The sequence below is a fragment of the Balaenoptera physalus genome, assembly GCF_965194825.1.
Source record: "Balaenoptera physalus genome assembly, chromosome: 2".
In the NCBI taxonomy this organism is placed as follows: domain Eukaryota; kingdom Metazoa; phylum Chordata; class Mammalia; order Artiodactyla; family Balaenopteridae; genus Balaenoptera; species Balaenoptera physalus.
In genome coordinates, this window is record NC_138883.1 from 153,914,961 (window position 1) to 153,941,570 (window position 26,610).

The window sequence follows — 26,610 nt, forward strand, 5'->3', positions numbered from 1 at the left end:
AATATACTTAGACCTGTAAAGACAATAATACAAATAAATAAATGCATGCATACATACGTAAACAAACAAACAAAACCTCAAACACTAGCTGACGTGACCCCAGGGGTGGAGGAGGAACAGCAAGTGTGATTTATCTATTGCTTTGGGAAAGGAGTGTTTATTGCCTTTTGCAGAGTTAGTTACTGATAAAAGTTCACCTTGTTCCTTGAGTTGCAGCCTTTGCCCCACAGATTCAGGGAAAAGCCCTGAAAGCAATTCCCAAGTGGAGTCTGGACTACAAGTGAGACAATTGATTTAAAAAAATTCTTTTCTGGCCAGAAGCCATTGTTTATTACTATTTGAATAATGATGTAATGCCTGTAACTTGAGAAAGTTATGTCTTTGGAACTTAGAATTTGGTCTATAATAATAGAATGAGTGGGTATTTATTATAGTAAGAGCCACTATGGAATAGATTCTTCCTCAGTAAAATACCACCATACGGTTAAGAGAGGAATCTCTTTTTCATTGATGGATGAATATCAACGAATAGGAATCACTCCAGAAGTGGCCATATGCAAAACGTTGAGCATATTTTAGAAGTTAAAATAGCCTTGATTTTTATTATGTTGATCTCATGATCTCATCATCCTCTGCGAGCCCATTAACAAAGTGTCTTGAATGGAACTTTTAAAAGCTTCACCGAACACCAGCCATCCACGCCCTGACCCTGCAGGCTAAGCCTCTCTCCCTAGTCCTGACCAGAAGGGCTAGGAGGACTGGGAGGATTCTAAGAGTTCACCGCGTCAGGTCTGGACTTCCTCGTCCCACTGTGGACTCCATCCCCCAGAGGCTTGCAGAAGAATACTCAAGGGTATGGCTTCCCTGGTACCTGGTGTGCTTCCAGGGCCAGGAACCCAGGAAATGCACCTCCTGACTCATCTGATTCTCACCTCATTTCCAGCTCTGCTTTCACTTCACACTAGGGCAGAATCCTGACCAGAACATCAGCCTGGCTAGAAACATTTTGGTACCTGAGTGAAAAAACCATACCTGGGATTGTAAGGGAATTATATATCATTTCCCACTTTGCGCCCATAGCCAAGACAGGTGAAACAAAAGCAGAACCACTGTGCCCCAGAGATTAAGGGGCTCGTTAATGGAAAGCAATGCTGATAATTCACCTGGACTGCAGTCAGGAGGGGAAGCACCTGGTGAAAAGGTGTGGTCCCAGGAGCAGGTGCAGGGGGTTATTGGGACATTAGCATGCCAGTAGGAGACTGACAAGCAGTTCATGTGAAAGACTAGAGGTGGGACTCAGCGGGAATCTAGCATCAGGACCAAACAGCCAAATTGAGTCTTGTAGAGGCAACCCCAGAGCACTGAGGAAGTCTGGCCAGAAAACGATGCAATAAAAGTGATGTTGGAAGAATGGATGGATGAAAAAGTGGAAGGGTGATTAAAAGCAGGACCACGTGATCGTTTTCAATAAAAATCCTTGGTTGGGCAGTTGTGTGCTGAAATAATCAAGGGCACAGCTGAGAGCATATATGACAACAGAGGATACACTGATTATGGTGAGGAAAGATCCTGGTTTTGAGGAGATGATGACTTTTATTTCTGAGGGTGTCACAGTTTCTCCACAGGAGGTGGTGGGCCAAGTTCAGACCTGCTGTAGGACCTCAGATCCTGTGAGCAGCAGAAGGTTGAAGGTTGCAATGGTGACTCTGGGTAGAGCTTGAATTCTGCAAAGTCCCACCACCAGCCCAGGAGAGGGGAAAATGGAGGTCGCCCCCTCCCACTCTCCTACTTACTGACCCGGAGGAAACAGGAAGCAAATGGAAATGCATTCCCTCAACCTGTCTCTTGGAATCTACCTTGTGTAGAACTTGCTCTGCATATATGTTGGTAATAAACAAAGCTAGTCTCCAAAGTTTGAATGCAAACCTGATGGTTGGTCTGTTCTTGTGTACTGCCGTTTGAAAATTGGGAATATCCAAAATTGAAATATACACAGGAAATAGGAGGTTATAAAAATAGAGGGAGAAATCAGACCTAGCAAGTCTGAATTTATCTACATAGAGGTGAACATTGAAATTCTATGAATGCTAAAAAGTGGAAAAGAGAAGTGATATGACCAAAAGTCATATGATAAATTAAAGGTCCAAGTTAAACTTTTAACACCAAAAGTTGTGGTACATAGAACCGAACAGGAGGCAAACCCCCAAATTTCAGTCTTAGCCTCCAATTTGCTTTTACCATTTCCCTGGATTATTTGTATTCCTTACACGTATCTCTTTAATATTACACTATGTCTGGGTGTGGTGTTTTATTTGTGGAATGGAAGATAAGAGCAATTTTGAAAGAAGTGTCAAAAAACATAAAATTCACATTGATAGCAATAAACCAAATTACCACCTAGTAGATAGATAAGGAAAACAAGAACGATTCAAATATGATATACTGAAATTAAAAAAACCACATCGTTTTGTAAGCCTATCAGCATAGTATCTAATGATAGGATCAAGCAAATATTATTTTCCTTGACATAGCTGAATAATTTGGAAACAAGAGACATGGGTCAAAATTGACCAGAATATTTAACTCAGTAAGCTTGATCTGAGATAGAAATAAAAACCTGTCAAATTGCAAACACATTCTTTCTCTTCTTGATCACTAACATGATGATCAGAACCTTGGAAAAATGTGCCTGAAATCATGATTTGCCAGCATTTGGTTATGAAACTTTTCAATCAAGTACCTTTTCATCAGTACTGCTGAGCAGTAGTCAATATCATCTTTAATTTCAAGGCAAAGTAACCTAGGCACAGAATGACTTTCTGAAAGACGTAGAAGAAGTTGGTGTGATAACCCTTCAAAACTAATTCAATGGACCAAGTGAAGGCCACTTGAGGGCAAAATGGAAGACGAAAAAAGTTTAAAAGGTAGTTTGGAGGCTGTTAGTGTCTGGTCAGCGTTTTTCCATAAAAACCTATTCTTAATGGGACTGTAGGAGCCCGACTGATAGCACTTTCTGGTTTCTTTACTTTTCCTCCACGCCCAACCTGATTGAGAAATTCAACAAAACAAAACAGGAAGGCCCATGAGAGACCAAACTATTACCCTTAATTGGGCTGACAGTGGGGTGAGTGGCTTATCTTGGGGGTGAGAGGGCTCCCTGGTACTGACCTCAGAATCAGGCAGAGAGGCCCTCGCATCCAACCTCCCAGCCTCCAAGGCAGGGTCTCTCCAGTGTGGCGGTGCTCCTATAAACTGATATAGGCACTGTACGTGGCCTGTAAAAGATGTACAATGATATTTATTAAATTAATTGATGAACTGAATTAGAATAACTTCTCTCTGCATTGCTCAATACAAAGAAAAAAACTAAATTATTTGTCTCAGAATCATCTAATACCCAATAAAACATTTTTAGCCTTTTTTGGGCATAATTTTATATTGTTCCACTTATCTAGGAACTAGTCTGTGTAATGAAAACAATCATTATTGAATAGCAAGGAAAAAATACTTGGGTACATACATCTGTCCTGGAAAGAATGCTTTTCCAGATTCATTATTCATATTGTAGCCTAAAATTCCTACAAATGCAAGACTTGTTCAGAAAAAAGCAACCCCACTTAAAGAAGACGAAAATAGTTTTCTTGGAACTGTCTCACCTGCCCAGGAAAATGGAACTTCTCTGTTTGCACTAACCTTCATAAATATCATTAAATCAAGTCTTTAAAGGAGAGAATAGATTTTTAGAAAGAAGACGTCTTCAAGGTAATCCTTGAAGATTACAGTGAAGTCCATCCAAGGTCAGAAGTGATATGCAAATGGTTCTAAAGTGTGAGGAGGGACTTCCCTGGTGGCACAGTGGTTAAGAATCCGCCTGCCAATGCAGGGAACACAGGTTCGAGCCCTGGTCTGGGAAGATCCCACATGCCGTGGAGCAACTAAGCCCCTGCGCCACAACTACTGAGCCTGAGCTCTAGAACCCGTGAGCCACAACTACTGAAGCCCGTGCTCCGCAACAAGAGAAGCCACCGCAACGAGAAGCCCATGCACCGCAACTAGAGAAAGTCCGCACACAGCAATGAAGACCCAACACAGCCAAATAAATAAATAAATCTTTTTAAAAATTTTAAAAAAGTAAAGTGTGAGGGAAGGCCTTGGTTTTCTTTTCTGATTTCCACAGCCCTGCTTTGTGACTCGAAGAGTCTAGCTGATTCTATGTTACGTGAGGAAGTTGAAAGGAGATAAAATACAAGGTCTTTCCTGGAAATAACATGTATGTTATTTCCTAACTTTTGAAAACCTGCCTTTTTTGTTTTCTCCAGAATAAGGTGTAGTAATCCATAGCAGTAGACAGCAAAATAAAGAATGAGGAGGGGCCCTTTTGAAAGATTTCTGGTGTTTCTCGATTAAGAGGGTGGGACTTAGGCAACGTCATTTTACTGTAATAACAGAAATGCTGGCTCCTACACGTTTATCTTAAAATCTAAAGACACAGAACCGCGAGAAACACTATTTCCCATACAGACTGCAATGAAGCTCTAAAGATGTGGGCCCTTCAAATCACTGGTTGTATTTTCTCTATTCTTTTATTGGGACTCGTGTTTATCATTAGTGGGTCATTCAAAGATACTTTTTGTCTTAAGCAATACATATTACCAATTTTATACCAGGTCCTACGATACATGCTGGTAACAAAACTATTAATAGGTTAGGGCTTTTACCCTCCAGTGTCTCCTAGTCTGGTTGGAGGGACGCGATACCTGAGCTGAATTGGGGAGGCGTTAAAAATCTACATTTTAGAGTCCATCTTCCACCTTTTATCACTTTACTGCTATTGTAAAGACACCAGAGGCACTTGACAGTTTCTGTGAAATATTTCTACCAGGTAGTGTTAGATGAATGCTCACAGGCCCCAAGAGAGCTGCAGCCAGCTGAGTCCCTGCAAACAACGGTGACAGTTGCCTTAGCCCATGCACCTTCACCCCAAGGGCAATTACACCAGTCAGGTGACATCTGCTTCCTTGGAAACTTGGAGTCTTCAAAACATAAGGGAAAACCAAGTATTTTTGTTTATAAGATTAATAGTTTTTTTTAACATGCTTTGTGAAAATTGAAGAGAAATAGAGGAAGACAGAATATAGAGCTATAGATCTAAACATATATATATATATATATATATATATATATATATATATATATATCTTCAAGGTCAGAAGTGTTTGTTCTCTCTGTGTATTTATCTATCTAGAATATATATATGTTCTAGATATATTTATATATATATATATATATATATATGCATAAATTTTTCAGTATGTTCTAGCTTCCTGAGCACTCTTGTATGTGATACATGAGGTCTCAAGGAAAGAAAAATCAGAAAATGTCTTTTATTTTTACTAATATCCAGTGGAGTAAATCGAATGAATCTTTATGCAATTAGGAAACTGATTTTTTAATTCCTTCCAATATGTTTATTCTTGATCTTGGATTACTGTGGAGTTTGAAGAAAATCAATGACACTTTTATATCTATCTATCTGTGCTTGGAACCGATGAAAAGACAGACGCAGAAGTTTGGTAAATGGAAATCAAAACACACGCTAAGTGGGAAGGTGTGACTGAGGAGTGAGGCACAAAGGCTTCTGAACAGTAAACTCAGCAACTAGGCAGACTTACCCTCCCAGACACACGCATTTCTGAGAGCTCAGGGCTCCCCTCCCAGAGCCTGGATCTCATGCTAAGTGCACAAAAGCCAAGAGCCAACAAGAAACAGCCCAGAGACAGAGAGGAGAGGAAAGATGGAGCCTGCACATCCAGCTCCTTCTCTCCTGAACTTACCACTCAGGTAATCACTTTCCCCCCCAGCTGGGGAAATAACAGAACATGCTGAGGGGCCAGGAGTCTGCCCTGGGAAGAGTTCCTTCATGGAAACGTAAGCTGAGGAGAGGGTCAGCTTGGCCACTGCACGTGCTTACAGCCCCTTGGTGGACCCTCACTCCTTAGAGGGGGTTTTCTGAGGTTGTATTCCTGAAGTGATATCACGCTCCCAATACATATAATGATTGCTAATAGGCTCAGAATTATATGTTTATAAACAATGTAACAAAGGCTAATAGGCACTGGAATTCAGGTAAATATCACATTGATCAGAAAGCCAACATAAGGAAGGTTGACCCAGAAACAGGCACCCGTCATTTTCTTTTAAGTAAATAAGTATCAGCCTTAGCTATTACCTGAAATGTGACATGGGATGATGAGATTTCACTCAGGTTCCAGAGCCTTGGTTATATAGGGGACAAACTTCACGAACCACAACTAATTCTACAAGACAGATTTCACAGAGTTTCACTGGGGAAGAAAAAATAAACAGCCTTTTAACAGCTCTTGCTGAAACAAAAACATGTTGAAGCAGAACTTACACCATATATCAAAATAAGCTCTGAGTAGGTTAAAGAGTGGAATATCAGAAAGCTAAAAAGAGATAAGAGGAGAAATAATGATGCCTCCATATTTGGTGTAACAGAAACAAAGACTGACATGTTTCAAAACTAATTTTAAAATTAAAATTTTTAAATTAGTTAAAAAATTAAAATTTGTTTAAAAAATTAGTTAAAAAATTCGTTTAAAAAATTAAAATTTGAATTTTAAAATTAAAAAGTAAAATTTACAGCTAAAATACATTAAAAATTTATTCTGTAAATTTAAAAACTAAAATAAATAACAAAATTAAAATAAAAGCATGCTGACAAACTAGGAAATACATTTGCATGGGTTATCACACATGCATTTTAGCATTATCTTAATTTCAAAACAAAACTACCATGGCTCCAAAGGCCATGTCTTTAAGGGATATAAACAAATAACTCTCACAGTGAAAATGCTATAGAATACAAACATATGAAACATTTTTGATTTTGTAAGAAATATACATTGCAAATTAAAACAATTTAAGGTATGATTTTATAGGAACAAATTAGTAAAAGTTGTTTTCATTAAAAATATTTTTCTGTAAATTATTAGCATTTATAACTGTTCTTTACTTTTAAAATTATAAATAAACCTATGAGTCTGCACAAAAAGACTGATTGCCATACCCTTTGGCTTGGCAATTGCATAATGAGAAATGTAGCCTCCAAAGCAAGTGAAGTACAGTGATTAAGAGCAGGAATTCTGGAGACAGGCTGCCTGGGTGCAAATGTTAGTTCTGTTATTTATGAACTATAAATAGTAAAGAAGTAAATGTTTGCTGGACAAGAACACATACAAATGCAACTGGACAGTATGAAAAAGATTTCATAAACTAGAACGTGACATGTGCTCAAATATGACCTAGCCAATCAAAAGGGTGATTTAAAAAGTTTGTCAAGAAAACTATAATAGTATAATTGTAAATAAAAATGGTGTGTAGGGAAAGACCACATGTATGTACACTGTGAACACTATAATTTAGAATATGCATACATTCCTAAGGTATTATTTTAACCAGGCTGCATTTTGAGCCACTTGTCCTTAGGACCTCTGGAAGAGTTTCTATGTACAGAATATAAGTTATAAAGATATATAGGTTGCAGACAAATCAGTCATTTGTTAACAACTATTGGATGCTTGCTTGTTCTCATACTGCTGGTTACTAGGGAAACAGAGGGGATCCTTGACCTCTGAACTTTCATGGGCTGCCAGAATGGGCAAACAACACTGCTACACCATCATGGTCTTTAACAGGAGTCTTGGGCAGGGAGGTGGTGTGAATCAGAAAATACTGAGAGATGGGTTCCTGGGTGGGGATTAGTGCATGACAACACCTCACTGGAGATGATGACTTTGAGATGAACATGGATCCAAAAGGCAATCGCAAATAAAGACATTAAGGAAAAGCTGGAATATATGGAGAGAGACAGAGACAGAGAAAGAGACAGAGAAACAGAGAGACAGAGGTACAGAGGAAGAGAGGATAAACATTTTTGCAAAAAGTGTTTAATTATATTTGGGTGATTTTATTGTTCGAAATTAACTCAAGTTTTGTATCAAATTTTGAATACAGTATGTAGTGTTCCTAGTAAATGCTGTGATCCACACGATACTGGGAATGAAATGGTTAAACAGTAAAACCCTGGAGCTACTTCAAGCAGAGAGGACATTTCTTGTGATTAGGCAGGGAGGTTACTGACACTCATATTTATATTCAGTAGGAGACTTAGTTTCATCTTGAATTCATAGAATAGGAAACAAAACTGGCTACAGGCCTAGAACATTCCAAAAGACAGATGCTAGAGGGCTACAATGCAAATGGAGAGACACATTATCTGTGTTAATTCATGACCAACAACTGTGCATTTAAGAGGAAACAAATGGAAAAGTAATACTTTTGAAAAATAATTAATGAAGAACTTGCATTTAAAATCTGAACTTCCCACACTTCACAAACGTAGAAACAGAATTTTTTTTTAATTTTATGATCAGGGCCTCTGGACAAAGAAATACACACCAGGGATAGACAAGAATTGTACAGACAAGAATTAGAGAGTACATAGAGAGGATAAAGGGAACAAGAAGAGGAGAAATTAAGATCAAAACCATCAGAGACTCCTTAAGCCAGCATTTCTAGGAGTTGAAGTTCATCCACTCTCTGAGAATGTTAAAGGGTGTTCGGTTCAAAGAGCCAAGAAGTCAAGTAAATTGGGAAATTCTGCGTTAACTAAATAGGGTCACGTCTCTTTATGACTCTTCTTCTCAAAGCATTGATAGACTAATATACATGGAGCCTAAGGGAGCAAAGAGTAAGAATTGAGAGTATTTCCCAGTTTATTTCAACACACACCCCATTTCTTTCACAGAACAACTTGTAAGATTAATACTTGTAAGATTAATAAATACATTTGGGAGCATCTTCTCAAGATAAACTAAGAGTTTTTGCATATCTTCAGGGAGATGGAATTGAAAATTAATACTACAATTTTCTAATATTTAATTTGTTGTATGGTTCAGTTAACAAAGCATATAATAAAATTTTAAGGTATGTATTTAGACGAAGCAATCCCTATTGGACCACTTCAGTCAATGCCCCATTGGCAAACCAGGGCAGACTTGACACTCCTTTGTCTAAGGAGGAAGCTAAGACTTACCCTGTGTTCAGGTGCTTTGGCAATGGGTAATATCACATTAGAGATGTTTCAATAACATGGAAACATATTCTATGACAGGTAGCCTATGTGTGAAGCATGAGACTGTAGCTCACAACTCCGAATCTTGGGTCCCTTTAACCAAACTGCAAATATAGTACCTGCAAAATCTACTGGTATCAAGCGTGTTGACCACATAAACCGATCCTATAACGTGACAACAATTTGCAGATAAGAGACCCAAATCGATATAAACCAAAAAGCATTACAATGGAATATTATTCAGCCATGAAAAAGACTGAAATAATGCCATTTGCAGCAACATGGATGGACCCGGAGATTAACATGCTGACTGAAGTAAATCAGACAGAGAAAAACAGATATTGTCTGTTATCACTTACATGTGGAATCTAAAAAAATGATACAAATGAACTTAATTACAAAACATAAATAGACTCACAGAAGTGGAGAACAAACTTGTGGTTACCAAAGGGAAAGTGGGGGGAGGGATAAATTAGGATGTGGAGATTAACATATACACACTACTATATATAAAATAGATAATGAACAAGAACCTATTGTATAGCACAGGGAACTATATTCAATACCTTGTACCTATAATGGAAAAGAATCTGAAAAAGAGCATATATATATATATATATATATATATATATATATATATATATATATATATATATATGAATCACTGTGCTGTACACCTGAAACTAACATAACATTGTAAATCAACTCTACGTCAATAAAAAAATAATAAATTTTTAAAATTGAATAAATAAATAAAAAGCATAAATAAAATTAGGAAAGTATCTCAGGAATCAGTTGTTGGGGGGGCTTGATATGGCACTAAATCAGCAATCCAAGAAAACCAACCAACCAAACACAAACTAGCAAGTAAACCCTCCCCACGTGTCATCAGGCTTGGGGCATAAGCCATCAGCTAGGATATGTCACTGTGCTGCTAGCAGTCACGGGGCAAACAGAACATGAGCTCCTTCAGTAAACAAGACCGACTGGAAAACTAGGTCTAAAGCTGAGGCTCCAGGGCTTCCCTGGCGGCGCAGTGGTTGAGAATCTGCCTGCCAATGCAGGGGACGCGGGTTCGAGCCCTGGTCTGGGAAGATCCCACATGCCGCGGAGCAACTAGGCCCGTGAGCCACAACTACTGAGCCTGCGCGTCTGGAGCCTGTGCTCCGCAACAAAAGAGGCCACGACAGTGAGAGGCCCGCGCACCGGGATGAAGAGTGGCCCCCACTTGCCACAACTAGAGAAGGCCCTCGCACAGAAACGAAGACCCAACACAGCCAAAAATAAATTAATTAATTAATTAATTAAAGCTGAGGCTCCAGCACCTCTGAGTCACAAGTGTGCTTCCAAACCCTTCTCCAGGCAAAGCCAGTCACTGTCTCACATCCCCCAGCAGGTCACAAAGGCGCCTCTGAGTCTTATTTTTATCCAGTATCCCAGGGGCAAACATCTGCTAAATATTGTGTACAGGCACATCTCACTTGATACAATAGAAATGTGTTTGAAACATATCATGAACCCCTTTCATCCTTCAAAACATATTTCCAATAGATTGTGAATAGTTCTATTTTAAGACATTACCACAAATTATTTTTTTAATGGGAAATAAACAGATTTTAAAGAAAATCACCCCCCCAAAGGCCCTCTATTGTGTAAAGCAGGATGTACGTGTGTATCAGCAGGTGTGCTAGGATGCTGCAGCCCTTTAGTGCTCCTGTCAACACGATGCAAACAAATGTTATGGGAGAAGAACAGATTTAAGTGGGAGATGAATATGTGTGTTCCTTCTAGGCTGTAAAGTTGGAGAGGTAGTTATTATGTTTTATGTATTTTTATATCTTTGTATCTTCCTGGCAGTGAATTCACATGTTTATGGAGTGAATGAATGAATAAATGAATGAATAAGTAACAAAAGGAAAAGGCCGTTACCCAGAAGACAAGGTCAGTCTGGTGATTTGAACATTTCTCTCTTTATGGAGGGCAAATATCTTGTATATTTAGCCACCTTGATGCCTCATGTCATCCACAGTTCCCCTGTACTTGCTCTGGATAAAACAGATGCGGGTTGGAAACAAATTGGCCAAAATGCCATTCAGAGTTGTCGCTCTTTTTTTTCTTTTTTTTTTGAATTTTATTTTATTTATTTTTTTTATACAGCAGGTCCTTATTAGTCATCCATTTTCTACACATCAGTGTATACATGTCAATCCCAATCGCCCAATTCATCACACCACCACCCCCACCCCCGTGCTGCTTTCCCCCCTTGGTGTCCATACGTTTGTTCTCTACATCTGTGTCTCAATTTCTGCCCTGCAAACTGGTTCACCTGTACCATTTTTCAAGGTTCCACATATATGAGTTAATATATGATATTTGCTTTTCTCTTTCTGACTTACTTCACTCTGTATGACAGTCTCTAGATCCATCCGCATCTCTACAAATGACCCAATTTCGTTCCTTTTTATGGCTGAGTAATACTCCATTGTATATATGTACCAAACCTTCTTTATCCATTCGTCTGTCGACGGGCATTTAGGTTGCTTCCATGACCTGGCTATTGTAAATAGTGCTGCAATGAACATTGGGGTACATGTGTCTTTTTGAATTATGGTTTTCTCTGGGTATATGCCCAGTAGTAGGATTGCTGGGTCATATGGTAATTCTATTTTTAGTTTTTTAAGGAACCTCCAAACTGTTCTCCATAGTGGCTGTATCAATTTACATTCCCACCAACAGTGCAAGAGGGTTCCCTTTTCTCCACACCCTCTCCAGCATTTGTTGTTTGTAGATTTTCTGATGATGCCCATTCTAACTGGTGTGAGGTGATACCTCACTGTAGTTTTGATTTGCATTTCTCTAATAATTAGTGATGTTGAGCAGCTTTTCATGTGCTTCTTGGCCATCTGTATGTCTTCTTTGGAGAAATGTCTATTTAGGTCTTCTGCCCATTTTTGGATTAGGTTGTTTGTTTTTTTAATATTGAGCTGCATGAGCTGTTTATATATTTTGGAGATTAAGCCTTTGTCCATTGATTCGTTTGCAAATATTTTCTCCCATTCTGAGGGTTGTCTTTTCGTCTTGTTTATGGTTTCCTTTGTTGTGCAAAAGCTTTTAAGTTTCATTAGGTCCCATTTGTTTATTTTTGTTTTTATTTCCATCACTCTAGGAGGTGGATCAGAAAAGATCTTGTTGTGATTTATGTCAAAGAGTGTTCTTCCTATGTTTTCCTCTAAGAGTTTTATAGTGTCTGGTCTTACAATTAGGTCTCTAATCCATTTTGAGTTTATTTTTGAGTATAGTGTTAGGGAGTGCTCTAATTTCATTCTTTTACATGTAGCTGTCCAGTTTTCCCAGCACCACTTATTGAAGAGACTGTCTTTTCTCCATTGTATATCCTTGTCTCCTTTGTCATAGATTAGTTGATCATAGGTGCGTGGGTTTATCTCTGGGCTTTCTATCTTGTTCCATTGATTTATGTTTCTGTTTTTGTGCCAGTCTTGATTACTGTAGCTTTGCCATATAGTCTGAAGTCAGGGAGTCTGATTCCTCCAGCTCCGTTTGTTTCCCTCAAGACGGCTTTGTCTATTAGGGGTTTTTTGTATCTCCATACAGATTTTAAGATTTTTTGTTCTAGTTCCGTAAAAAATGCCATTGGTAATTTGATAGGGATTGCATTGAATCTGTCGATTGCTTTGGGTAGTATAGTCATTTTCAAGATATTGATTCTTCCAATCCAAGAACATGGTCTATCTCTCCATCTGTTGGTATCATCTTTAATTTCTTTCATCAGTGTCTTATAGTTTTCTGCATAGAGGTCTTTCGTCTCCCTAGGTAGGTTAATTCCTAGGTATTTTATTCTTTTTGTTGCAATGGTAAATGGGAGTGTTTCCTTAATTTCTCTTTCAGATTTTTCATCATTAGTGTATAGGAATGCAAGAGATTTCTGTGCATTAATTTTGTATCCTGCAACTTTACCAAATTCATTGATTACTTCTAGTAGTTTTCTGGTGACATCTTTAGGATTCTCTATGTATAGTATCATGTCATCTGCAAACAGTGACAATTTTACTTCTTCTTTTCCAATTTGGATTCCATTTATTTCTTTTTCTTCTCTGATTGCCATGGCTAGGACTTCCAAAACTATGTTGAATAATAGTGGTGATAGTGGACATCCTTGTCTTTTTCCTGATCTTACAGGAAATGCTTTCAGTTTTTCACCATTGAGAATGATGTTTGCTGTGGGTTTGTCATATATGACCTTTATTATGTTGAGGTAGGTTCCCTCTATGCCCACTTTCTGGAGAGTTTTTATCATAAATGGGTGTTGAATTTCGTCAAAAGCTTTTTCTGCATCTGTTGAGATGATCTTGTGGTTTTTATTCTTCAGTTTGTTAATATGGTTTATCACATTGATTGAATTACATATATTGAAGAATCTTTGCATCCCTGGGATAAATCCCACTTGATCATGGTGTATGATCCTTTTAAAGTGTTGTTGGATTCTGTTTGCTAGTATTTTGTTGAGGATTTTTGCATCTATGTTCATCAGTGATATTGGTCTGTAATTTTCTTTTTTTGTAGTATCTTTGTCTCGTTTTGGTATCAGGGTGATGCTGGCCTCATAGAATGAGTTTGGGAGTGTTCGCTCCTCTGCAATTTTTTGGAAGAGTTTGAGAAGGATAGGTGTTAGCTCTTCTCTAAATGTTTGATAGAATTCACTTGTGAAGCCATCTGGTCCTCAACTTTTGTTTGTTGGAAGATTTTTAATCACAGTTTCAATTTCATTACTTGTGATTGGCCTGTTCATATTTTCTATTTCTTCCTGGTTAAGTCTTGGAAGGTTATACCTTTCTAATAGTTTGTCCATTTCTTCCAGGTTGCCCGTTTTATTGGCATAGAGTTGCTTGTAGTAGTCTCTTAGGATGCTTTGTATTTCTGCGGTGTCTGTTGTAACTTGTCCTTTATCATTTCTAATTTTATTGATTTGAGTCTTCTCCCTTTTTTTCTTGATGAGTCTGGCTAATCGTTTATCAATTTTGTTTATCTTCTCAAAGAACCAGCTTTTAGTTTTATTGATCTTTGCTATCGTTTCCTTCATTTCTTTTTCATTTATTTCTGATCTGATCTTTATGATTTCTTTCCTTCTGCTAACTTTGGGGGTTTTTTATTCTTCTTTCTCTAACTGCTTTAGGTGTAAGGTTAGGTTGTTTTTTTGAGATGTTTCTTGTTTCTCGAGGTAGGATTGTATTGCTATCAACTTCCCTCTTAGAACTGCTTTTGCTGCATCCCATAGGTTTTGGGTCATCATGTTTACATTGTCATTTGTTTCCAGGTATTTTTTGATTTCCTCTTTGATTTCTTTAGGGATCTCTTGGTTATTAAGTAGTGTATGGTTTAGCCTCCATGTGTTTGTATATTTTACAGGTCTTTTCCTGTAATTGGTATCTAGTCTCATCGCACTGTGGTCAGAAAAGATACTTGATACGATTTCAATATTTTTAAATTTACCAAGGCTTGATTTGTGACCCAAGATATGATCTATCCTGGAGAATGTTCCATGAGCCCTTGAGAAGAAAGGATAATCTGTTTTTTTGGATGGAATGTCCTATAAATATCAATTAAGTCCATCTTGTTTAATGTATCATTTAAAGCTTGTGTTTCCTTATTTATTTTCATTTTGGATGATCTGTCCATGGGTGAAAGTGGGGTGTTAAAGTCCCCTACTATGATTGTATTACTGTCAATTTCCCCGTTTATGGCTGTTAGCATTTGCCTTAAGTATTGAGAAGCTCCTATGTTGGGTGCATAAATATTTACAATTTTTATATCTTCTTGGATTGATCCCTTGATCATTACGTATTGTCTTTCTTTGTCTCTTGTAATAGTCTTTATTTTAAAGTCTATTTTGTCTGATATGAGAATTGCTACTCCAGCTTTCTTTTGATTTCCATTTGCATGGAATGTCTTTTTCCATCCCCTCACTTTCAGTCTGTATGTTTCCCTAGGTCTGAAGTGGGTCTCTTGTAGACAGCATATATACGGGTCTTGTTTTTTTATCCATTCAGCCAGTCTATGTCTTTGTTGGGAGCATTTAATCCATTTACATTTAAGGTAATTATCGATATGTATGTTCCTATTACCATTTTCTTAACTGTTTTGGGTTTGTTATTGTAGGTCTTTTCCTTCTCTTGTGTTTCCTGCCTAGAGAAGTTCCTTTAGCATTTGTTGTAAAGTTGGTTTGGTGGTGCTGAATTCTCTTAGCTTTTGCTTGTCTGTAAAGGTTTTAATTTCTTTATCAAATCTGAATGAGATCCTTGCTGGTTAGAGTAATCTTGGTTGTAGGGTTTTCCCTTTCATCACTTTAAATATGTCCTGCCACTCCCTTCTGGCTTGCAGAGTTTCTGCTGAAAGATCAGCTGTTAACCTGATGGGGATTCCCTTGTATGTTATTTGTTCTTTTTCCCTTGTTGCTTTTAATATTTTTTCTTTGTATTTAATTTTTGATAGTTTGATTAATATGTGTCTTGGCAGGTTTCTCCTTGGATTTATCTTGTATGGTACTCTCTGTGCTTCCTGGGCTTGATTAACTATTTCCTTTCCCATATTAGGGAAGTTTTCAACTATAATCTCTTCAAATATTTTCTCAGTCCCCTTCTCTTTCTCTTCTTCTTCTGGGACCCCTATAATTCGAATGTTGGTGTGTTTAATGTTGCCCCAGAGGTCTCTAAGACTGTCCTCAATGCTTTTCATTCTTTTTTATTTATTCTGCTCTGCAATAGTTATTTCCACTATTTTATCTTCCAGGTCACTTATCCGTTCTTCTGCCTCAGTTATACTGCTATTGATCCCTTCTAGAGAATTTTTAATTTCATTTATTGTGTTGTTCATCATTGTTTGTTTGCACTTTAGTTCTTCTAGGTCCTTGTTAAACGTTTCTTGTATTTTCTCCATTCTATTTCCAAGATTTTGGATCATCTTTACTATCATTACTCTGAATTCTTTTTCAGGGAGACTGCCTATTTCCTCTTCACTTGTTTGGTCTGGTGGGTTTTTACCTTGCTCCTTCATCTGCTGTGTGTTTCTCTGTCTTCTCATTTTGCTTAACTTACTGTGCTTGGGGTCTCCTTTTTGCAGGCTGCAGGTTCGTAGTTCCCATTGTTTTTGGTGTCTGCCCCCAGTGGGTAAGGTTGGTTCAGTGGGTTGTGTAGGCTTCCTGGTGGAGGGGACTAGTGCCTGTGTTGTGGTGGATGAGGCTGGATCTTGTCTTTCTGGTAGGCAGGACCATGTCCAGTGGTGTGTTTTAGGGTGTCTGTGACCTTATTATGATTTTTGGCAGCCTCTCTGCTAATGGGTGTGGTTGTGTCCCTGTCTTGCTAGTTGTTTGGCATAGGGTGTCCAGCACTGTAGCTTGCTGGTCATTGAGTGGAGCTGGGTCTTAGCATTGAGATGGCGATCTCTGGAAGAACTTTTGCCATTTGATATTACATGGAGCCGGGAGGTCTCTGGCAGCCCAATGCCCTGAACTCGGCTCTCCCACCTCAGAGGCACAGGCCTGACACCCTGCCGTAGCACCAAGACCCTGTCAGCCACACGGCTTGAGCATCAGGTTCCTCCTCTAGCTGAGCTGGGAGTAGAGATTTTACTGCCCAAAGCTCTGATTCCTAACCATACATTTTAATCCAATCCAAAAGTTGTTGAATTCAAGCACAGGATATGGATCTTAAAGGTAAGAAATAATTGATAATTTATAAGGATCATCTTTTACTAAAAATTCTTGATGTTTCTTAACTGTTTAAAGTTAACATATTTTCTTGATTTTAAAGATATTGATATATTTTATTTAAGAACAACTGTGGTGTTAGCAATTTTAAAATACAGGTTTTGGGGCTTCCCTGGTGGCGCAGTGGTTGAGAGTCTGCCTGCCAATGCAGTGGACGCGGGTTCGAGGCCTGGTCTGGGAGGATCCCATATGCCGCGGAGCGACTGGGCCCGTGAGCCACAGCTGCTGAGCCTGCGCGTCTGGAGCCTGTGCTCCACAACAAGAGAGGCCGCGACAGTGAAAGGCCCACGCACCACGATGAAGAGTGGCCCCGCTTGCCGCAACTAGAGAAAGCCCTCGCACAGAAACGAAGACCCAACGCAGCCAAAAATAAATAAATAAATAAAATGCTGGCTTAACTCAAAAAAAAAAAAAAATACAGGTTTCAGTTCAAAATATTACTTTTATACTTAGGGTAGATATTCAAATATGTTTCTTTTTTCCTGAGCTATTTAACAAAAATATAAATATCATGTAAATTGTCAAATAGTCTGTCACAATCAGTTTCACTCCTAAGGAGTAGTGTGGTTGCATAAAACAGATAGTAGTGAGTATAGGTCCAAGGTATGTTTAACCCTTGAAACTGGAAACATAATTTTAAGCCATAGAAATTTGGAATAAAAAATTCTATAAGAGTATTTGTGGAACTTCAAAAATACCCAGTATTCTACTCATCTGAAAGACTATTTACAGGGAACACTTTGGTCAGTATTTTACTACGTTTCCATTGCTGAATAAAGTCCAGTTTTTATTCAGGCTGGAAAATGCCATGTCAGGTTATCACATGAAAGGCGCTTATTTGTAAATCAACATCTTTGTTCCCAAGCATTTGCCCTTTTGATCATCAAAACAAAGCTTGTATACAAAGACACTATCAGAGGTCAAGGTTGACTTGTCCAAGACTCTCCTCTTCGATCTGGCATCTCAAAGAGAAGCCTGGCCTCCCAAAGACCCCTGCTGGTCGTGGGTTACAGCCCAGGGTCTAAGGCAGTAAATTCTGATCCACCCTAAAAGAACGCCATCAGGGCTGATGCCTTCCCAAACATGAACACCGATGGGCACTCCTCCTGCAAGTTTGCCATGTCATACAACCACAATAGCAAGACTTGGACCCCAGCCCCCAAGTGCCTCCTCACCAGTCACACCAGGTAAGGGTCCTGGACCCTCTCCACTCACTGAAGCTTAGCTGGCAGGCTTGGGCAGGAGTCAAGGCTCTGGGAGGTGTCTGTGCTTCTCCATCCACATTTTAAATGCTTCGTAGCCCGAGGATGGAGATTATTGTCCAGTTTTCCCCAATGATGCTCCCTCAACAGGCCTGGTGGGGGCACTGCCTGTCCAGGTGTCAATGTGACACCTTCTCTTCGTGGTCACAGTGTTGCTCCTGCTGAGTAAGGATGGCAGTCTCTCCTGATAAGTGGGCTCTGCAGGTCCACTTGGACCACAGACTGAGCTGCCCTGAGAGGGGTGAGGATATTCTACTTCTTTGAGGACCACCCCCCAGTTCTCTATTCAGGACTCCCCTAAGGAAATTCTAGCTATGGCATATAGTCCAACCACCAAACCTCACCTTTCCAGCATGTGACAGTCCTTCATCAGTGTTACTTTTCTGGGGTAGGACCCCATCTCTTTAAGCTCCCTCCCTGCATCCCTTTAAGAGTGGAATGTGGAAGTCTCTGTTCGCCATATGGCCTATATTCTAAGACAGATCATTCCAAACATACTCTACATAGTTGGTGGAAATATGCCAATTTTTCAATGATTTGATTCCAAACAAACTAAAATTTGTGAGCTTTACTGATTTCTCTTATCTTTTCTATTTGCTTTGTCCTTGGGGCTGGTTTTAAGAATACAAATGTAACACGGTCCCACAAGGCTCAGGTTCTAGAATCAGAAAACTTGAGTTAGGATCTTCTTTCTGTTTTACATCCTAGTCTATGTGAACTTGGAAGCATTTTTCTATCTGTTTATACATAGCACACACATATGTTTTATTTATATTTATATAACTAATATATACATATATAAAAATAATGTTTAAATAAATAAAATTTATTTTAACTGTTAAAAAGTTATTTAAATAATAACAAAACCTATCACCATTGACTAAGGTCTCTCCTCTCTTGTTTTCCTGGCCTGAATAAGACATTTATAATGCAAAGGATGACAGAGAATCTTAAAAATGACAGAAAAAATGATAGCACTATAAATTTTATATAGGAAGAATCAAAATAGGGTGACTTAATTATGACTGTTATTTAATTAAAGAGATTCTAAAAGGTCAGTCTTATACCAAATATTCCATATCCATATTGTGTCATAAATCTTCTGTACTATTATTAAAGCAGTATATCTGAGCAGGTCACTGTTAAATTGTATGTTACCTGGAGGCAAAATGCCATCTGCATCTATTATTATATTCATACAAACCACTTCCTTGCATCAGTTGCCTGAGTCACTTCTCAGAGCTGTGCTCAGATCATATGAGCTTTTTTTTATCGGATGGGATCAGGGAAGAGCCACAGAACAGAGTACTGTTAGAGCAGGCAGATTTTGAATGGAGCATCTCAAGAGCATTGAATTCATGATGGATTTGCATGGGGGTTCAGGTTGAAAATGAAGTTGAAAAAGAGAAGTAAGATAGGCCAAAGAGAAGGAAAGTTATGAAGCAAGACAAAAAAGAACTCAGACCATTTTACAATTGCTAGAACTGCAAAGGGGTTTTGCTGGGGCCAAAAAAGCAATCTGGAAGGACAATGAAATGCAGATTTCCTAAAATCTTAGAGCTCATAACTTCTGGCAGTTGGAGAAGGGGATTGGGGGAGAGAGAGAGAGAGAGAGAGAGAAAAGTCTTTTCTCTTTCCAGTTCTCCCATTTTATGGTTGATTTTCTATCTTTCCCAATCACTGAGTCATCACCAAAGTCTGGCTAGAATTCCGTCCTGTTGCCATGGAATATATTTTGATCTTTTTACTTAGATCATTAATTCCTTCAGTCACAGCACAGCAAAGTGGTCCTGATATTGAGGGGAAAGCAGGGCTAGATATTCAACAGGCATGGACCAATTCCAAGTAAGAAATGTATCATCCTCAGTTTAGAGATAAAATGATGTTTCAGTTCACCAGCAGTGTTGATTTTAGTTACCTTTATTATCATTTTTGGCAAAAAAGAATAGCATTTTTGATGTTATATACATTTTGCAGATTTTTATATACAACCTACTTATTTGTCAATGTGTTCCCAGGTGGTCTTAAGTTATTCAAATGCTTTAAATTTTCTTTATATTTTTAAGCCAGCACGCTTCAAAGGAGGTTCCTAATATTTACCAAAGAAGAATCACTCTGAATGCCAAAATCAAATAAATTAAAATGTATGCTGGGGCTTCCTTGGTGGTGCAGTGGTTGAGAGTCTGCCTGCTAATGCAGGGGACACGGGTTTGAGCCCTGGTCTGGGAAGATTCCACATGCCGCGGAGCGGCTGGGCCCGTGAGCCACAACTACTGAGCCTGCGCGTCTGGAGCCTGTGCCCCGCAACGGGAGGGGCCGCGATAGTGAAAGGCCCGCGCACCGCGATGAAGAGCGGTCCCCACACTGCGGTGGGGAGTGGCCCCCGCTTGCTGCAACTAGAGAAAGCCCTCGCGCGAACCGAAGACCCAACACAGCCAAAAATGAATGGATGGATAAATAAAGTAGCTATAAAATTAAAAAAAAAAAAAAAAAAAAAAAAAGTATGCTGTTTTTTATTATTTCTTTTTTACTGAAAAAAATAGATTTGAAAAAATTTAAGTTGCTTCAACAAATACTTATTGCCAACAAATTTGGAAATTAATCCTGTTGAATAGATCAAAAAACTAAGTTAGCTGGTTAACACACTAATATGATTTTTAAAAAATTAACTCCAGATGTTACTGACATGTTTTACAAGCAACCCTTTTATATGGATGTGTGGATTTTTGTTAATCCACACATTACACTTTTCAGTTGTCTATATCCATGTGCCCAATAGAAATAAAATGAGGGCACATAGGTAATTTTAAATTGTCTAGGAGCCACATTAAAAAAATAAAAACAAGCTATACTAACTTTACTATTTATTATTTAAACCAATATTTTCAAGAAGTATCACTTCAATGTGCGATCAATATAAAAATTATGAATGAAATATGGTGCATTCTTTTATTCCTACTATGTCCTTGAAATCTGGTGTGTATTTTACATTTGAAGTGTATCTCAAATAGGATTAGCCACATTCTAAGTGCTCAGAGTCACAGGAAGCTGGTGGCTACCGTATTGGGCGGCCCAAGTCTAAATCACAATCATTATTCAGTTCAAGTTCAGTATGACTCAGCGTCTCTCCTAAAAGCATTAAGATTTACTTCCTTACTTTCTGTATTTTTCGCATTGCTCATTGCTTATAAATGCTGATCCCAGTAATAGATCTGTACAGGAATGAGAGGAATAATTGAGTCATTTGGCCAATAGTGCCAGGAAATTACTTCAAGTGTATTGATTGTTAAAATTGCTTCTAATGGCATAACAAACTGACATTGTTTCTCAGTTTTGTACTTCTTTAGGTGATTTAGAGATATTTCAGATTTTTCTTAAGTACTGGTTTGAAGTTTCCATTGTATATGCTATTACAAAGCTCATAGGTCGCAGGAATAGTGAAAAAATTATTTATCAACTTAGGGAATTTAAAAAAATATGATGTCTGCCTTCATGAAACTAACAGATCAGTAGATCACAATATTAAGTGTCTTAAATGGATTGACCTTGACTGTATTTTTATAAACCATATGGATCAATATTGAAAATAGAAGTGATAAAATATCCGCAATACAATATTATTGTAAAGACAGTGTAATTTTTGAACACTAAAATAATTTTGAGGGAATGCTTCCTTGTACCCATTAATAAGAATCAGTACTAAATGCAGATACAATTCAGGAGCTGCCCTGTACTGACAGTGACAAATGGCATTGTTCAGGGTTAGACTTTCATGACACAAAAACAGTATACTTAATAGACATAAGTTTATTTGGTTGCCCCTGTATGTCAGTACCTTGCAAAGTTAATGGCACTTAGATGACAGTCAGTAAATATTTGCTTAAACAAATGGAAAAATAGCCGTTTGAAGATGCTTATTATTTTCTCAACCCTGTAAGTAACAGCACACATCTTCGGATACAAAATTACATGCTAAGGTTGTCCTGGAATGTTAGAAAGAAGAAAAAACTATTTTGTTTCTTTTCTATCTTTGGAGTAACAGTCTATATTTAAAAGCATTTTTGTTAAATAACCATAATTATAGACTAAATGTTATTACTAGATCAATACTGTTGTAGTGATATTTGATATCTTTTCAGGGATGTAGATTTCCAATTAGGGTGTAGTTAGTGTATAATTGTGTAGTTGGTATACCTGTGTGGTTGGTATATAACAACATGAGAAAAAAAATTTTTTAAGTTTAGATTAATAGGTGAATGTTTTAAAATTTTTAATTAGAAGTGGTTTTGCAAGGGAAAAAATATTAGTATCACGGCATGATACTCAAACTTTTTAAGTTTGCACATAAACAGACTTTTGCCATTTGGAAAGATAAAGGGAAAGAAAAATCAGTCATCTTTCATATATAACGAGTCTTCCAGATAATCATAAAACAGTGAAGGAGTGAAACACGAGAAGTACTTCACATTTTAAACCCACATGAATTTTTTTTATGTTTAAGGGAGAAATTTCAACAACTGTCTTGCCTTTGTTGTATATAATCATAAACCATTTAAATCTTTATTCCAGTCACAATATTAGCAATCAGAGCATGACTACCACATCCTGGCATGAGTCAGATGTTGAGATTTCTTAGAGCTGCGTGCTTTTTTAGAGTGATATCAATATTTACATATTGATGATATAAGTGAACAGTTTGTATTAAGTATTAGAAAGAAAAACACCTTTTTATTGAAATAAAACCATGTCCACATAATTAAAGGATTTTGGAAAATTTTATGCCAATCATTTTGAAGAATGATAGGTTTATCACACAAATATTTGGGATTTCTTTCATTTGGGTTGAAAAAAACTAAATAAGATATTCCAGAGTAAAAATTACAACACTGGGATTCAAATATTATATTCTCACCAAAAAAAGACTAATAGTGCCTCAGGACGGATTGAACCACTAAGTATATCATGGGGCCTATTGACCTCTATATTTTATAACAATGGTTCTGAAACTTAGACTCAGAATTCCTTTACAGTTTTATGAATTTTAGAGAATCCCAAAGACCTTTGGATTGTGTGGGTTATATCTATAAATCTTTAGCATACTCAAAATTAAAATTGATAAAAATTTTAATATCTATCAATTCATTTTAAAATAATAATAATAAACCCATACTCTGTTGACAGATTTTTGAAGAAGAGTAACTATATGGTCTAAAATGAAAAAATAAGTGAGAAGAGAGACATTATTTACCTTTTTGAAAATCTTTTTATTATCTGACTTAATAGCTAATAAACTATTAGAGATATTAAACTAATAGATATAAATATTAGAGATGCCATAGTTGGAGTTTCTGAATTCTGAATAGCTGAATGTCTGCTTTTGCATTCATTGTGTTGAAATATGTTTCATGGATAAAGTATATTAAAAAATTCCGCCTCATACAAAATACATATCTGGAAAAGGGAGGAATATTGCAAGAGCCTTTTCAGGTCATTGTTATATTTCTTAATACCATACCAGAATTGGACAAATGAGAGTGTCTTATAAGTTTCTATGTGAAAACTGTAATGTGGAATCAGAAATCTTATCAATAAGCTTTTTGTACTCTGTTACATTAATATCCATGAGTTTATCTTATACTTTTGAACAGATCTTTTACCTATGCATAATGTCATAACATCATGCGATTGCTATTTGGAAAATATCACTTGAGCTATTCAGTTCTTTCAAATATTGATATATCTCAATAAATAATATCAAAAATTCACAATTATACTATCACCATGAGCTCATCAGGAAAGTATTAAATACTAGAAAGTTGCAAGATCACCATGATGGACACAAGTTTTCCAAATTCTATCATTTGAAAGCTGAAAATTTATTGGCAACAAATAGTGTCAGTTGGTTTCTTTAAAGTGAAGAATCCGTTTATTTAGTTTGAGAAAATGTCTACTAGAAACCCAAGTCTGAATTACCAGAGATTTTCTGTCAGTCATTCTTGAGAGAAAAAAAAACAAAACAAAACAATTCTTCTATGAAAAAGTGGCTATTTGAGCCCACAACTCAATCAAACACATGCTTTTCCTCAAGATAATCATGACACTTTGGTATCCGGAAATGAATTAGGCATACTTCCCATTTCATTACACAGAATGTTTAAAAGACGTGTACTAAAGGTCAAGATTTCATAAAATTAATGTTATACTGCTACAAGAAGGACTGTCTTCAGCGAAGCCAACACTTGTTTTCTTTTATTATGCCAATGGCAAGAAAGACAATTGATGTCTAGTAGAGTTTTGTGCCACTGTTTTGATTCATGTTAAGCGATCAGCAGTTTTATCCACCATTGCTTTTGCACCATCAATGACAATGGCAGTGCAAAAGGCGTTGATGTCTTAGTGTAATTAGGAAAATATTTTTGGCCATGTGGAATCCTCAGAAGATCTCAGGGATATCACACTATGAACCACTGCTCTATAACTCCACTAAGCAAGGATCCAGCTTCAGTTTGAACACTTTAAGCTGAAGCATCTCTGTTGGGGGCAGAAATGATGCTCTTCTTTATATAAAGTTGAAATCCATCTCCCTATAACTTCCACCAGTAAATCCTACCTACTCTGACCTCTTGGGAAAGCCCAGAAGAAAAGAAAGCCCTTCTATATGACAGCCTTCCAATTTTTTGAAGACAGAATGTCTTCCCAAGTCTATGCTTCTCCGGAACATTCTCATTTATCAACATTTTCTCCTTGGGATTAACTTTAACTTTCTTACACACCCTTCCTCCTCAGATAGCTGTATTTACATGTATCATGTTACTGTTAGTTTTCAACTTTAATTTCAAAGATATCTGATCTTCATCACAATCTAGTGGTTTTCCTTCCCAGTTCTAATTTCTCACACTTTTATATTTCTTAGGCATTACCTCCCCAAAAATCAAATAAGAAAAGGTTAATAAAATAAAGTCCTAATATACACTATGGGACATTATTCATCCTTAAAAATAAAGGAAATTCTGTCACATGCTATAACATGGGTGAACCTTAAGGACATTATGCTAAGTGAAATAAACCAGTCACAAAAAGAAAATATTGTGTGACTCCACTTATATGAGCTATAAAGAGTAGTGAAACTCATTGAGACAGAAGTAGAATGTTGGTTGCCAGGGACTGTGGGGAGAAAGGATGGGAAGTTCTTGTTTAATGGTTACAGAGTTTCAGTTTTGCAGGATGAAAAAAGTTTTGGAGGTGGATGGTGGTAATGGTTACACAAAAATATGAATGTACTTAATGCCATTAAATGGTGCACTTAAAAGTGGTTAAGATAGTAAATTTTATGTATTGATAAAATCTTAGCAACATTGATCTAGTAATAACACAGAAAATATAAATTAAATATATAAGAATGATACAGGGCTTATCACTACAAATCTGACACATTTAAAAAGATAACTTTATGATAAATACTTGAAAAATACATGACAACTCTTATTTAAAAATAAAAATGTATCAAAATTGAGACTAGAAATAAAAACTTAAAATTATTCCTTGTCTATGAAATGAATTGATTCCTTAACTAATTAAATGTTATTGAAAACATTCCAGAAGTGAAAGTCCCAGACTTAAATACCTCCACTGTAAGAAATAGATGATAACTATTCAATAAACTCACCCAGAGAATATTTTAAAAAAGGGACACATCCAAGCTTATTTTTTGAGGCCAACATACCTAAGGTAGATTGCACTGAGAGTCTTAATTTTCCTTACCTCATTGTATCCGTTCCTATGGTTAATTTCTTCCCACAGACTCTGGGCTTGGCCATAGACTTGCTTTTGTCTGTGGACAGCAGCACGTGTGCTGCAGGAAGAGGCTTGGAAAAGTGCATGTGTGTTTCACACTCTTTCTTGGAGCCCAGTCACTGCCGAGAGAATGTTCTGGACCAGCCCCTGGAGGATGGAACAGGTGCAGGAGAACTGAGTTGGCTCAGCTGAACCCACACTAGACCAGCCAGCTCCTACCCCATTCATCCATGGATGAAGGAGCCTGCCCAGCCGAGATCAGCTCATCCTACTCCAGATCTGCAGAATTTCCAGCCAGCCCAGAAAATCATGTGTAAATAAACAAAGAGAGAGAGAGACAAATATAAACTCAGTGGTCTTAGTGCGTGTCCCATCCCTAGCATCCTAACACAGTGGAGCCTTCCTATTGGAGACAGCCGTGTCACCAGCTGGGCAACCTCTTCACTGTTGCAGTCCCACAAGGGTGCAGTGTACCTTTTAAACCAGCAGGTGGTGTTTGATGCCGCCTCCATCACACATGAACGGAACATGTCTTGGAACCAAGGGAAGGATGAAGGTGGGAGAGGACCCCTTTCTGCTACATGTACCTTATAAACCACTTGAAAAATGTTGCATCC

The 26,610-nt window shown here is 37.5% G+C and overlaps 1 protein-coding gene across 8 annotated transcripts in view; it reads right to left on the reverse strand.

Annotated features, from left to right (window-relative positions):
• Positions 1–26,610, reverse strand: part of LOC309655261 (uncharacterized protein) — a 179,326-nt gene that overhangs the window by 71,748 nt on the left and 80,968 nt on the right. For 2 of the 8 annotated variants that reach the window (XR_014260705.1, XR_014260707.1), the window contains exons 7-9: positions 25,961–26,140; positions 6,230–6,344; positions 3,169–3,275 (exon numbers count right to left, since the gene is read on the reverse strand). The exons of 5 other annotated variants lie outside the window; for them this stretch is intronic. The gene's annotated coding sequence lies outside the window, so the exon portion shown is untranslated. The remainder of the gene's footprint in view (positions 1–3,168; positions 3,276–6,229; positions 6,345–25,960; positions 26,141–26,610) is intronic. One more of the 8 variants, XR_014260706.1, reaches the window with a different exon arrangement.